Below are 16,209 nucleotides of genomic sequence, written 5' to 3'. Positions count from 1 at the left end.
CTTTCTTTCTTTCTTTCTTTCTTTCTTTCTTTCTTTCTTTCTTTCTTTCTTTCTTTCTTTCCTTCCGGAGTCTCGCTCTGTGGCCCAGGCTGCAGTGCAATGGCACTATCTCCACACTCACTGCAACCTCCATCTCCCAGGTTCAAGTGACTCTTCTGCCTCAGCCTCTCAAATAGCTGGGATTACAGGCACCTGCCGCTAAGTCAGGCTAATTTTTTTGTATTTTTAGTACAGACGGGTGTCACCATGTTGGCCAGGCTGGTCTCAAACTCCTGATCTCAAGTGGTCTGCCCACCTCTGCTTTCCAAAGTGCCGAGCCACAGATTACAAGCCATGGATTGTAAACCACTGATTACAAGCATGAGCCACCGCTCCCAGCCACACGTATTACTTTTTAGAATCCCCAACAGAATGAAGTCCTAACATACCTAAATTATAATTTCTGAACACTCTTTCAGTAACATATGTAAAGGCACAAGAAATGCTAAAAGAGGCCAGGTGTGGTGGCTGATGCCTGTAATCCCAACACTTTGGGAGGCCAAGGGGGGGGGGTGGATCACCTGAGGTGAGGAGTTCGAGACCAGTCTGACCAACATAGCGAAACCCCATTTCTACTAAAAATACAAAAATTAGCTGGGAGTGGTGGCAGGCGCCTGTAATCCCAGATACTCGGGAGGCTGAGGCAGGAGAATCGTTGAGAGGTGGAAGTTGCAGCCAGCCTAGACCAAGCCACTGCACTCCAGCTTGGGTAACAGAGGGAAACTCCGAGAAAAAAAAAAAAAAAAAAAAAGCTAAGGCTTTTTTGTATTCCTGGTCTACTTCATTAAAATCTAATCTTTGAAGGGTGTTGTAGCCAGCTCTTTGGGCTGCTAGAGTTATAAGGAATGCATTGCTTCCCTCCAGGGCAAAGAGTAGCATTGAATAATAGCATAATAGTTGTGACATGAATTTTTCAGGTGTGGCTTCAATTTGACACATCAGAATATCTAAGAATTCTAAAGACTGCTCTACTGCCACTGCGCCAGATTTTTTTATATTGCTCCACCGACTATAGGAAATTTTTACTGAATTTAGGTTTAATAAAATAACTGACTTATAAACTCTTACAAGGGGACAGAAAATTCGCCAGAGGTATCAGTTCCTCCTGAAAAAGGCTACTTTCTCAATAAAATTTTTCTGAAGATACGTTACTGATTTCAGGTCGAATTTTAAATTCTCCATAAAAACAGAAACAAACAAAATGACTAACTGACAAAAACTAATAAAAGTATGTTCAAATTTACTGACAGGATCATGGGTACATTTAAATAATTAGACCCTACTTGTTTTAAGTAAAAAAGAAAAAAACCTAAAATTTCAAAGGGGTCTTTATTTTTGAGGAAACAAAAAGCCACTTTTGACCAACTGTCCCCCATATACACACACCCTGGTCCCCCAACCACCCGTCAGGAGGGCCCTGTCAAGGCTCCTAAGAGAGCGGAGACTGTGTGGTCTCAGCTGGGCGGGGCGCAGGCTCTGGAACCGCAGGGTCCGGATCGGTCTCATGCCAGCCCTCCTGACCCGTAGCCAGAGGGACAGGGCAGGAGCGGAGGGGCCGGGGTGTCCCACGGGCTGGTCCTTGCAGAGAGGAGGCTGGGGCACGGGCTTTCCGCTCTGGGAAGTTTGTTTCCGCTGCCCAGGAGGGCTCTGCAACTGCCAGGGAGGGAACGCAGCCAGGAGGAGGCGTCAAGCCAGGCGCCCCAGGAGCCCTGGGTGGTGCGGGCTAGGTGGCGGGGGTCAGAGAATCGGGGAGCAGGAGCCCGCCCACAGCCGCTTCTAGCTCTGCCAGCCAAGGTAAGGAGCGGGCCTCTTTTCCCACCAGATTCCGGGGGGCGCTCTCTTCCCGCCGGTGCCGGAGCCGGGCGCGGGGGTCGCCACCCTCTGGGAGACTGAGGACGCCCCGCTCCCGCCCTCGCGCTCAGCCTGGCGGTGACCGTGGTGGCCGGCACCGCCTTGGAGCCCTGAGCAAGGACAGCGCGGTGTGTGGGGAGGCAGGCCGCGGGCACTGAGGAGGGTCCGGGGCCCTGCAGGGGACGCTGGGGAACTGGACGCAGGCGCCTGGGTGGGGAAAAGGCGCCGCGTGTAAGTGGCACTGCCAGGTTAGTCCCGGGTTCTGTTGCCACTCCTCCAGAAGATCACTGCTTGAGCCGGGACAGCGGTTGTGTGGCGCCAGGAGCTGCAGGGCCACCACCCAAGTGTGACGCCCTAGCGGGGAGCCTGGCCCTTGGTGTCCACAGACCCTGCCCCTAGGCCCCAAAGCCAGAGGTTGGAATTTGGAGGGTGGATGTGCAGAAGTCAACTGAAGTCCAGCCCCTGCCCGCCAGTGGCCAGTGTGATGCGGTGACACTCTAGTGCCACCACTGCCTCTACTCTACTCTCAAACCTGGTGGGCTAAGGGATTTGTCTGCCCCATGGGGTGCACACCCATCACCAGGGAGAGGTAAGGGGGGAGATGTCCCAGGAGTGTAGGGCTACGGGCAGTCAGGGTCCTGCGAGAAAAGGAGGGTCTTCTAGGAGGTGCCCCTAGGCCAGAGAAGGAGAGGGTGCTCCAAGCCCGCCTTGGAAAGTTGACGCTGTCCCCGAGGTGTGGCACTGGCAACTCCCAGCCAAATCGCCAAGCACTCTGTGTGCCATCTGCCCTGCACACACACTGCCAGACTCCGGGCTACCAACTAGAGAGGGGTGACCTGGAGGGCGACTGCCAAGAGCCTGTTCCCCTGGAAACAGGCAACCCCAGCCTGGGCAAGGGGTGCACGGACACCCCAATCCCCGGCCTGGAAACCATGCATAGGGAGGCCCTGGAAGGAAGAGCCAGGGGGATTGGAGTGGAGCAGGTGGCCCAGGGGTTCCCTGAGTGATTTAAAGGTGAATAAACTGGGAGTGGAGCCGTCCCCTTGGCGGAAAGGTTGGGTGTGGGTAGGCTTGGAGGGCGACGCCTGGCTAGACTCTTGGTTTCCATTTTGAACCTCAGTTTCCTCCCTTGTCCCAAACAATGAATACGGCAGAGCTGTTTTGATAATTAGGCCAGATATTCCTGGTGAGTATTTATATTAGCCTGCCTGGTCTCTGGATTTTTTCTTTCCTGACTTTGTAAGGAAACTCTACTGCCCAATGTGTACTCTTGGGGAGTGAGTTGGGGAGGCAGGAAGACAGGACTCTCACCTTTGGCTTCAGAATCCCTTTTGGGCGCCCCCTCCCATTAGGGTCAATTAAAGCACATAGCTGGCAACAAATCTCCTACCCAAGACAGCTGAAGAGTCCAAAACAAGACACGCTCCTTTCCTGACCCCAGGGCCTCATCTCACCCCCAAATTAAAATCCCTTGCGGTGGTCAGCTTCAGACAGAAGTCTAAATTTGAGTTTGTTCTCTGGAGTCGACCCAAAGCCCTTATGATGTTGCTCCCCCTCCATCCCAGCCTGTGCCTCCCCCAGTGCATTGGGGGACCTTAACTGTGGTAACCTGGAATTGGGAACAAGGTTCCCCAGCAGAAAATGTGGTCCTCCCCAGCAGGCTGGCCTGGCGTAGCCTCATGGACATCAGTCTTGGGGCAAGGGACTCAGGGCAGGGAGAGACTCTCACCCCCGACTTTCACAGGCTGCAGTCATTTTATGGAATGTGGTTGCCTGTCTGGGTCTCCCTGCTTTCAGGAAGGGATTTTTACCTTGTGCCACAGTGGAAGAAATTGAGGTACAAGGCCAGTGAGTGACAAAATCAGAAAGACTCTGTGACCGGGAAATGTTCCTCAGGCTCAACAAGGCCCCTGCAAGATTCAGCAGCCTTTGGGCTGCTGCAGCAGCAGACTGTTCTTGGCATGTGGCACCCTAGGTGACTTTAGCACCTTGTGGGGCAAGGGTGGGGTTTCTGGCAAAAAAATGGTGCTGTGGGGTAGGGAGATAATTATTCCTTTGCCTGGCCTTGACAGAGTTTTGTTCTTTGATGTATGTGAGGACAAATTTCTGTGTAAGGTAGAGGTGGGTTCCCTCTCTTCTTGATCAAGAGAGAACCCATGTGGAGGCTGCTTAGGGGATTATGGGCCATGTGTGCCTAACAGCTGGGTGGGGCATCTGGGGACTCAGCTGGCCTGTGCCCTGCTTCCACCTCCCCAGGGAGAGTCAGACCAGGCACTCTTAGTGCCCACTCATAACCAGTCCCACACTGTTCTTCACCCGGCATCCCCCTGCCTGACTCCCTCAACTGAACCTCTACTGGGGTAAAATTGCAGGAGGCAGGGAACCTGCTGCCCACCTCTGCCTTAAGTCGGAGTTCCTGGCCTCTGTTGGCACTTAGCAGACAAACTGTGATCTTGTCAAGGGTCAGCTCTCAGCTTAGCGCGGGGCCCTTCCTCGTCTGCCACCCTACACTGGTGGAGGCTCCAGTCATGGCTGGCCTCTGGGCTGGTCCATGTCCCTTCCCAGATCCCAGGAGAGGAGCAGATCCTGAAAGAGGATCTAAATTTCTCAGCTCATCTGAGCCCTCAGTCACTACCCTGAAACACACACTCTGGTTTTCTTACCCTGAGTCCCTGCTTGCTCCTGCCCATCTGGCTATCCCAGGCAGGTGACTGGGTTTCTGCCCCATGTCTGGTTGGGCTATGAGGGTCACTGGCAGGCCACCTTTCAGAAGGCACCGTCTGGCAGTGGGCAGATGGTCATTATGGTCTCTCAGGTCCAGAAACAGCCTCTGCCACAGCCTGCTGGGCTCTCTTGGTCACCCTGTGGGTCACCACCAACCCTGGGAGGCCTGGGAGGGCAGCTCAGAGCTCTGGGAGATGCCTCTTCCTAGCTTCTAGAGCCTTCTAGGTTCTCCACACTGTGGGCATCTAAGTTCACCCTCCTGGAAAACTGCTACTAATGGCTGTCCTGGCTCATCCACCCAACTGGGATGCCCGCTGGTTTCTGGACCGTGCCCCTGTGAGTCTGCCTCAGTGTGCCTCCTTTGGAGGGTAGGGGCTTCCCTGGAAGATGCCCTCATGCCTTGAAGTTCTACAGGTCAGATTGGAGCACACTGGGCCTCTTAACAGGAGTAGCAACTTGGAGGAAGCAGACAGAGAAGGGAGGAGACACACAGAATGCCCAGGGTTTGGGGGACATGGTGTTGATGCTTGCAGAGTCCAGTCCAGCTCAGGCAGGAGTCCTCAAAAAGCCAACACTCTCCCTCCACAGAAGGGGAAACTGAGTCTGGAGTTAGCCAAAAGGACCCATTGAAGGGGTTGGGTCAGATGGGTCTCTGTTCCTCACCTCTGTTGTGACCTTCATGTGCCAGGGTTCCCCTACTAGACTCAGCCCCAGAAGATGGACAAAAAACTGCTGGCCATGCCAGCTGTTGAACCCATTCACATTCACTGTGTGGCCACCAGCAATCCAACACTCTCCATTTCCTGGCTGGAGAACCATAAGGAAGTCCATGAAGTGCATCACATCAGGGCATCAAGGTCGGCCTGGTGGTGGAGGCATGACCTTTGACCTGGGCGAAGGTGAGTGTTGGGTCCAGGGTGGAGGGCTTTGCAGGGCAGGACCTGTGATCCAGTCCTCTCACCTGAAGATCCATCCACAGTAGTGGCGCCAGCTGTGGAGCCTGGTCATGGAGAGCGTAGTGGAGAATAATCTCCCCTTTGTGTTAGCTCATTCTGACACTGCTATAAAGAACTACCTGAGACTGAGTAATTTATGAAGAAAAGAGGTTTAATTGACTCACGATTCTACAGGCTATACAGGAAGCATGGCTGGGAAGGCTCAGGAAACTTACAATTGTGGTAGAAGGTGAAGAGGAAGCTGGCCCATCCTGCATGGCTGAAGCAGGAGGAAGAGAGAGTAAAGGGGGAAGTGCCACACACCAGATCTCATGAGAACTCACTATCACATGAATAGCAAGGGGGAAGTGAAGTTCAACGCTCCTTCTTCAACACGTGGGGATCACGATTTGACATGAGATTTGGGTGGAGACAGAGCAAAACCATATCAGGCAGCATCCTGCAGGCGTATGCCCTGGACATGCTGGGCGAGAGCTGCAGGCAGAGGCAGGCAGTGAGGAATCTGTCCGGCCGTTGTGTGCCCCTACCCTTTGCTGTCCTCACTGGCCCATCCTACATATATGGCTGCTGCTCAGCCTGATGGTGGTGCTGGGCAGTGAGATGGAGCTCCACTGTGCAGTGTGAAGTGGCTTAGCATGTGGAGGTGAACAGCAGGAAGGTGGGCACCGATGGCATGTCCTACCTCATCATGCTCAAGGTGGATGTCACTGCTGGATGGATGCAAGGGGTGGGCAAGCTTGTTACCAGCGGAAGAGATCCAAGTTACTGGGGGCCAAGTTTGTGGGTCTCCAGCAACTTCAATTTTTGCCTCCCCAGAAGAAAGAATTCGACTGAAGGAACAGAAAAAGAGACCAAGGCAAGTTTCAAAGCAGGAGTGGAAGTTTATTTAAAAGGTTTTAGAGCAGGAAAGAAAGGAAAGATCACTTGGAAGAGATCCAAATGGGTGCCTGAAGGTCAAAGAGGGGGGAAAAAAGGGGCCTTTAACTTTGATCCTGGGACTAATTTATAGACTCACCTCTTTCCCCTAGAGTGGGCGTTCTGCAGGTGTGATGCCCTCCTTACTCTTGGGAATTGAACACATGCAGTGTATTTAGGAACTTAAAACGCATGCCCATCTGAGGCTTTCTTCTTTTCTCTGGTAGAGTGTACCCAGAAGACCATACTTTGCAATTTTTGTCTGTCAGTGTGCATGCCCAGGAAGTTGCTTTTCCCTGGGGCCTGCCTTTAATTAACACTTAAGTGTTAACAGGTGTGGACCATCGGGACCTGGCCTCTTCCTGGCTTTCACTGCCAATTTATCACTTTTAGTGAGGCAATGCCATAATTACCAAACCATCACCTAACATTTTTAGTGGGTGAGGTGGGGGAGAGCCCTCTCCTGCCCCTATCATGTCTATCTATCTACCTATAACAGGCTATGCTGTGGGGGCTCCACTTTACTGAAATCTACCACCATTACAGAAGTTTTAAAGGAGCCAGTGAAAGACAAATTTATGATACCAGCCAGGAGACAAAATCCTCTGTAGTGAGCAGTTCTGGATACGAATTTGCTGCTGGTTTATAACACCTTCTATAAACCATGGTCTGAAATTAGATGCAGTTCCTCCCAAAGTGAGAATATATGTGCCAGTGAATAACAATAGGAATCATTTCTGTGACTTTTGTTCCTCATGATCCTTTCAAAGACATTTCTTTCTCCCTCTGCAACTTTGTAGTCTCTGAATTAACTCACTGAGTAAAGAATTCCTTGAGTAAAGAATCCCATATATGTAGCAAACATACTTTTATCTTTCTTTTTTTTTTTTTTTTTTTGAGACAGAGTTTCACTCTTGTTGCTCAGGTTGGAGTGCCATGGTGCAATCTCGGCTCACTGCAACCTCCACCTCCCGAATTCAGATGATTCTCCTGCTTCAGCCTTCTGAGTAGCTGGGATTACAGGCACACCCCACCACGCCCGGCTAATTTTTGTATTTTTAGTAGAGATGGGGTTTTGCCATGTTGACCAGGCTGGTCTTGAACTCCTGACCTCAGATGATCTGCCTGCTAATGGCCTCCCAAAGTGCTGGGATTACAGGTGTTAGTCACTGCGCCTAGCCAACCTTATCTTAATGTTACTGGAAAAGGGTCTGAATCCATACCCCAAAAGAGGGTTCTTGCACCTCCCATAAGAAATAATTCAGAATGAGTTCATACAGTAAAGTGAAAGCAAGTTTATTAGAGATGTAAAGAAACAAAAGAATGACTACTCCATAGATAGAGCGGTGAGATCGACTGCTTGATTGACTATACTTATAGTTGTTTCTTGATTATATGCTAAACCATGGGTAGATTATTCATGAGTTTTTCAGGAAAGGGGCAGAAATTTCCAAAACTGAGGTTTCTTCCCCCATTTTAGAGGCTACAGGGTAATTTCTAGATCTTGCCACGGCATCTGTGAGCTGTCATGGCACTGGTGGTAGAGTCTTTTCGCATGCAAATGCATTATACTAGCGTATAATGAGCAGTGAGAATGAGCATCACCATCTTGATTTTGGTGGGTTCTGGCTGGCATTTTTATTATTATTATTATACTTTAAGTTCTAGGGTACATGTGCACAATGTGCAGTTTGGTAAATATGTATACATGTGCCATGTTGGTGTGGTGCACCCATTAACTCGTCATTTACATTAGGTATATCTCCTAATGCTATCCCTCCCCACTCCCCCTATCCCATGACAGGCCCTGGTGTGTGATGTTCCTCTTCCTGTGCCCAAGTGTTCTCATTCTTCAATTCCCACCTATAAGTGAGAACATGCGATGTTTGGTTTTCTGTTCTTGTGGTAGTTTGCTGAGAATGATGGTTTCCAGCTGCATCCATGTCCCTACAAAGGACATGAACTCATCCTTTTTTATGGCTGCATAGTATTCCATGATGTATATGTGCCACATTTCCAGTCTGTCATTGATGGACATTTGGGTTGGTTCCAAGTCTTTGCTATTGTGAATAGTGCCACAATAAACATACGTGTGCATGTGTCTTTATAGCAGCATGATTTATAATACTTTGGGTATATGCCCAGTAGTGGGATGGCTGGGTCAAATGGTATTTCTAGTTCTAGATCCTTGAGGAATTGCCACACTGTCTTCCATGGTTGAACTAGTTTACAGTCCCACCAACAGTATAAAAGTGTTCCTATTTCTCCACATCCTCTCCAGCATCTGTTGTTTCCTGACTTTTTAATGATCGCCATTCTAACTGATGTGAGATGGTATCTCATTGTGGTTTTGATTTGCATTTCTCTGATGGCGAGTGATGATGAGCATTTTTTCATGTGTCTGTTGGCTGCATAAATGTCTTCTTTTGAGAAGTGTCTGCTCATATCCTTTGCCCACTTTTTAATGGAGTTGTTTTTTTTGTTGTTGTTGTTTGTTTGTAAATTTGTTTGAGTTCTTTGTAGGTTCTGGATATTAGTCCTTTGTCAGATGAGTAGATTGCAAAAATTTTCTCCCATTCTGTAGGTTGCCTGTTCACTCTGATGGTAGTTTCTTTTGCTGTGCAGAAGCTCTTTAGTTTAATTAGATCCCATTTGTCAATTTTGGCTTTTGTTGCCATTGCTTTTGGTGTTTTAGATATGAAGTCCTTGCCCATGCCTATGTCCTGAATAATATTGCGTAGGTTTTCTTCTAGGGTTTTTATGGTTTTAGGTCTAACATTTAAGTCTCTAATCCATCTTGAATTGATTTTTGTATAAGCTGTAAGGAAGGGATCCAGCTTCAGCTTTCTACATGTGGCTAGCCAGTTTTCCCAGCACCATTTATTAAATAGGGAATCCTTTCCCCATTTCCTGTTTTTGTCAGGTTTGTCAAAGATCAGATGGTTGTAGATGTGTGGTGTTATTTCTGAGGGCTCTGTTCTGTTCCATTGGTCTATATCTCTGTTTTGGTACCAGTATCATGCTGTTTTGGTTATTGTCTGGCTGGTATTTTTTTAAACCACATCCTGTTTTATCAGCAGAGTCTTTGTGACCTGTATCTTATGCTGGCCTTCTATCTCATCCTGATAGAAGGTTAGAATGTCTAACTTCCTGGGAATGCAGCCTAGTAGGTCTCAGCCTTATTTCACCCAGCTACTATTTAAGATGGAGTCGCTTTGATTTTGAAGCAGAATATCTCTCTGACACCTTCACAGGTGGAAACTGGAGTGCACAGGTGCCAGCAGGGACAAACTCCACTCAACCCACTGTGCTCCACCACTTGCGGGGGTGGGGGGGAGCATGCAGGTAAGTGGGTACAGGAGCTGAGACAAACACTTTTGGACCCCGGCAGGAGCAAACTCTGTACGGGCCCCATGGCAGCACCTGGTGGGTGCTCATGACTTCTGAAACCCCAGAAGGACTGTTAACAGTGCCCTTTTAGCTTTGCTGTCCATGGACAGCTTAAGTGTTAACAGCTCAATGGAGGGTCAGTGTGATAGCCTTTTGCACCCATACTCATGGCACCTGAGTTCTTGTCTGGCATCCAGGAGGAATGAGGTTACAAGAACAAATTGAAGATGGTAAATGTGAGGTATTTTATTGCCGATCAAAGTGGCTTTCAGCTGGAAGGGGAGCAGAAAAGGATAATGGTAAGATCATCTTCCCCTGAAGTCTGGTCATCCCTGGCCAGACTTTTCTCTGAAATTATTCTGTCATGCTTTCTCTGTGAAGTCAAGCTCCTTCTCTCTAATGTCCAACCATAGTCTCCAATGTCCAGCTGCTTCTCCTCTCTTTGCTGGCTGAGCCTGGGGCTTTCATGGGCACAAGAAGGGGAGTAGGGTGGGACATGGGTGGTTTTGGAAAAGGCAACATTCAAGCGGGAAAACAGAGATGTAAATTTTCATTTTGAGCAGTGTTATCAGGCTTTTTGGCATGAAGGTGGGGCCCTAACCAGAGATCAGCCCTCCCAGAATTTCTCTGCCTCCCGTTCCTATTGTTTGAATGCTCTGACATTAAGATCCACTATAACATTTGGGAAAAGTCTATTGGAATTATAGTTAATGAGAAATGGAAGAATTAGGTTGGGCTGTAGCATTAGTTACATTTGTGTTTACAAGTTTTTTATTAGCCTATATTTGCTACTTATGAATATATATCATGTTTTATTCTGTGTAGTTTAAACATATACACTGGATAATAAAAGTAGTGCCCACTGTGAAAGAAAAATAAACCTCTGGACCCCCAAATCACTAAGCCAATGGAAAAGTCAAGCTGAAAAGTATGTCAGGCAAACCTGCCTCCCATTTTATTTCTAAATATGATAGCTACAAATATAAAAAGCTACATATTTTCCTCACAACTTGCCCATAAGGAAATTCCTTGGAATAAAGGGCAGACAGAACTCAAAGTCACCCCTCTGAGGCTCACCTGAGACAAATGCATATTTGATTGCTTCTTCTGCCCTATTGTTTATGTAAAAATGCAGATTCACTGAGGCAGAATAAATGTTATATTCAGTGAAGGGCTTATCAAGGACTCAAAATAATGTAATCTTTTGTCTCTTATCTACTCATAACCTGGAAGCCCCCAACTCTAGTTGTCTCACCTTACCAGATCGATCCAATGTACATCTTACACATATTGATTAATGTCTCATGTCTTCCTAAAATGTATGAAAGCAAGCTGTACCTCGACCACCTTGTGCACATGTCATCAGGACCTTCTGAGGCTGTGTCACAGGCATGTCTTTAACCCTGGCAAAATAAACTTTTTAAATTGATTGAGACCTGTCTTAGGTACCTTTTAGTTTACACAGCCAAGACCCTGCTAGCTGGCCACTACTGCACCCAGCTGATGCATCATCATTGCATGGGCTCTGGTCTCTTGATAACAATTGTTTGGCCGGGCGCAGTGGCTCAAGCCTGTAATCCCAACACTTTGGGAGGCCGAGACGGGCGGATCACGAGGTCAGGAGATCGACACCATCCTGGCTAACACGGTGAAACCCCATCTCTACTAAAAAACACAAAAAACTAGCCGGGCGAGGTGGCGGGTGCCTGTAGTCCCAGCTACTCGGGAGGCTGAGGCAGGAGAATGGCGTGAACCCGGGGGACAGAGCTTGCAGTGAGCTGAGATCCGGCCACTGCACGCTCAGCCTGGGTGACAGAGCGAGACTCCGTCTCAAAAAAAAAAAAAAACAAAAAAAACAATTGTTTTATTTGGGTAGCAGATGGGCTGATGTGTACCTGAGACTGCATAGGGGATGTTCCAAGTGCCGACTTCCAGCCAATCTATCCTGTGACTGTTTAAAATTGTTTAGTGTAGTGTGAAAATGAGAATAAACAGCTCCTGAATGCTAACAATGGCTGTCAGTACATTTAGGGTGATCTAACAATGGCTGTCAGTACATTTAGGGTGATCTAAGGTAGCCATGCAGAAGTTCTGGGTCCTTTTGTGGCTCTTCTCTCAGTGGCTGGTGGAGTGGTTTTCTTTGTCTTGTGATCCAGGTTGTATGTACGTAAGGGGAGTTGAGGGTAGGGTGGGGAAAAGAGAAGAGATCCAGATTCCTAGAGGAAATAGGCATGTAGACCAATGGAACAGAATAGCAAAACCAGATATAAAGCCAAATACTTTCAGCTAACTGATCTTTGACAAAGTAAACAAAAACATAAAGTGGGGAAAGGACACCCTATTAAAAAATTGTGCTTGGATAACTGGCAAGCCACATGTACTAGAATAAAACTGAATTTTCACCTCTCACCTTACACAAAAACTAACTCAAGGCCAGGCGCGGTGGCACATGCCTGTAATCTTAACACTTTGAAAGACAGAGGTGGTCAGATCACTTGAGGTCAGGAGTTCTAGACCAGCCTGGCCAACATGGTGAAACTCTGTCTCTACTAAAAATACAAAAATTAGTTGGGCATGATGGTGGGCACTTGTAACTCCAGCTACTCAGGAGACTGAGGCAGGGAGAAGTGCTTGAACCCAGGAGGGGGAGGTTGCAGTTAGCCAAGATCACACCACTGCACTCCAGCCTGGGCGACACAGTAAGACTCCATCTGAAGAAAATAAAAATACAAAAATTAGCTGGGTGTGGTGGCACATGCTTGTAATCCCAACTACTCAGGAGGCTGAGTCATGAGAATCTCTTGAACCCTGGAGGCAGAGGCTGCAGTGAGCTGAGATCCTGCCACCGCACTCCAGCCTGGGTGACGGAACAACACTCTGTTTAAAAAAACGTATATATGAAAAACTCAACTCAAGATGGATTGCAGACTTTAATCTAATACCTGAAACTATACAAATTTTAGAAGATAATACAGAAAAAACTCTTCTAGACATTGGCTTAGGCAAAGAGTTTATGACCAAGTTCCCAAAACCAAATGCAACAAAAACAAAGATAAATAAATATGACTTAACTAAACTAAAAATCACAGTAAAAGAAATAATCTGAAGATTAAACAGACAACCCACAGAGAGGGAAAAAAATATTCACGAACTATCCATCCAACAAAGGACTAATATCCAGAATCTGCAAGAAACTCAAACAAACCTGCAAGAAAGAAACAAATAATCTCATTAAAAAGTGGGCTAAGCACATAAATAGATAATTCTCAAAAGAAGATATACAAATGGCCAAAAATGTATGAAAAAATGCTCAACATTACTAATTATCAGGGAAATACAAATCAAAATCACCATGTGGGCCAGGCATGGTGGCTCACGCCTATAATCCCAGTACTTTGGGAGGCCGAGGCGGGTGGATCACAAAATCAGGAGACGGAGACCATCCTAGCTCACATGGTGAAACCCCATCTCTACTAAAAATGCCAAAGAATACCCGGGTGTGGTGGCACGCGCCTGCACTCCCAGTTATTCGGGAGCCTGAAGCAGGAGAATCGCTTGAACCTGGGAGGCAGAGGTAGCAGTGAGCTGAGATTGCACCACTGCACTCTAGACTTGGGTACAGAGCGAGACTCCATCTCAAAAAACAAAACAAAAGAAAAACGAAAAACAAACAGAAAAAATACACAATGTGATACCACCTTACTCCTGCAAGAATGGCTATAACTAAAAAATCAGGCTGGGTTTAGTGGCTCACACTTGTAATCCCAGCACTTTGGGAGGCTGAGGCAGGGAGATCACCTGAGGCCAGGAGTTTGAGACCAGCCTGGCCAACATGGTGAAATCCCATCTCAACTAAAAATACAAAAATTAGCTGGGTGATGTGGCGTGCACTTGTAGTCCCAGCTACTTGGGAGGCTGAGGCAGGAGAACTGCTTGAACCTGGGAGGCAGAGGTTGCAGTGAGCTGAGATCTTGCCACTGAACTCCAGCCTGGGTGACAGAGCAAGACTCCATCTCAATATATACGCTATATATATTATATATGTATTTATATATAATAAAAAACAACGTTGGTATAGATGTGATGAAAGAGAACACTTTTCCACTGCTGATGTGAATGTTAACTGGTGCAATAAATACGGAGAACAGTATGGCGATTCCTTAAAGAACTAAAAGTTGAACTACCATTTGATCCAGCCATCTCAGTACTGGTTATCTACACAGAGGAAAATAAGTCATTACATGAAAAAGACACTTGCACACATGTTTTTAACAGCGCAATTTGCAATAGTAAAAATATGGAAACGGCCTAAATGCCCATCAACCGAGTGGATAAAGAAAATAGGATATTTATACACACCATGGAATACTACCCAGCCATTAAAAGGAACAAAATAATGGCACTCACAGCAATCTGGATAAAGTTGGAGATCATTATTCTAAGTGAAGTAACTCAGGAATGGAAAACCAAGCATCGTTATGTTGTCACTTTTTAGTGGGGGCTAAACTATGAGGATGCAAAGGCATAAGAATTATGTAATATAATGGACTCTGGAGACTTGGGGGAAAGGGTGGGGGGTAGTGAGGGGTAAAAGACTACACATTGGGTACAGTGTACACTGCTGGGGAGATGATGCACCAAAATCTCACAAATCACCGCTAAAGAACTTATTCGTGTAACCAAACACCACCTCTATTGAAATAATAATGATAAAAACAAAAAAACACAAACAACTCCCTAAGTTTAAGTTTATATGCTTTGGCCAATTTTTTTTTTCTTCAGAAAGGATCTCCCTGTCACCCAGGATAGAATGTAGTGGCTTGACCACGGCTTGCTGCAGCCTCAGGCTTCCGGGCTTAGTCAATTCTCCTTCCTCAGCCTCCTGAATAGTTGGTATTACAGGTGCAGGCCACCATGCCCACATCATTTTTGTATCATGTGTAAACATAGGGTTTTGCCATGTTGCTCAGGCTGGTCTTACATTCCTGGGCTAAACAGATTTTGTGTCTTGGCTTTTTAAAGTGCTGGGATTGCAAGCATGAGCTACCATGCCTGACTAGAATCTTATTTTTATATGACATAGAAAAGTTAAATATATTTAGATCTGTTAGTTAACAGAAAATTTGAGAAAACATTTTGATTAAAATACAAAATGGTTTTTATCTAAAAATACTGATACAAAACAGTTCAAAATTACTTCCTAGAAATTTCACTACCAATTTGGTTGCTCAGAGTTAATGTAATTAATATGTATAATTAAAACTACTAGATTTAAGGAATAACAATTTGATATAGTGCATAAACAAAAACAAAACATGCTTTCATCGAGAAAGTTAGAAACATTTTGTCTAGTTTGAAATTACTTAAAAGTTGTCTCAAATTGAAAAAATAAGACAAATGCAGATTAAAATATTAGAAGTTAAAAAATTAATTATAAGAGATTATAAAATACATACAGAAATCTAGAATGAACAAAAATAATAGATTTGATGGATTTATTTTTAAAGTTTCACCAAAATTAACTTTAGTATTGATAATATACTAATACAAAAGTAAAAGCTGATTTTCTTTTGAACAAAATTTTATATGTTATTATTAATATGACACAGTAATGTATTTTTGTTTACCTTTTGAATAAATTTTAAAAGAGAGGTAGAATTTTTCTCATACTGCCTTTTTTCAGGTTTTTTTATTGAAAAACTTAATCTCCTGTATCAAACAGTAAAATGTTTTGTTTTTAAAAATCTTTTAATTATCACTTTGGCTAAATGAATGACTATTATTTTTTGGTGACCTGTGATCCTATTTTGGTCAAGTATTTTAACCCTCTGACATATTTGACAGTCTTTCTAAAATCAAATTTCAGCTTAAAAATTATCTTTTTTTGGCCAGGCATGGTGGCTCATGCCTATAATCCCAGCACTTTGGAAAGCTGAGACAGGTGGATCTCCTGAGGTCAGGAGTTTGAGACCAGCCTGGGCAACATGGTGAAACCCCATCTCTACTAAAAATACAAAAAATTAGCTGGTCATGGTGACAGACACCTGTAATCCCAGCTACTCAGGAGGCTAGGACAGGAGAATCGCTTGAACCTAGCAGGCCGAGGTTGCAGTGACCCAAGATGGCGCCACTGCACTTCAGTCTTGGCAACAAGAGTGAAACTTTGAAAAAAAAAAAAAGTCTTTTTTTTTTTTTTTTGACAGAGTCTTGCTCTGTTGCCCAGGCTGGAGTGCAGTGGCCTGATCTCAGCTCACTGCAGCCTCCTGGGTTTAAGAGATTCTCCTGCCTCAGCCTCCCGAGTAGTTGGGATAACAGAGGTGTGCCACCGTGACTG

Source organism: Piliocolobus tephrosceles, chromosome 8 (assembly GCF_002776525.5).
Source record: "Piliocolobus tephrosceles isolate RC106 chromosome 8, ASM277652v3, whole genome shotgun sequence".
Taxonomy (NCBI): Eukaryota; Metazoa; Chordata; class Mammalia; order Primates; family Cercopithecidae; genus Piliocolobus; species Piliocolobus tephrosceles.
Note: the sequence above shows the minus strand (reverse complement) of the source record.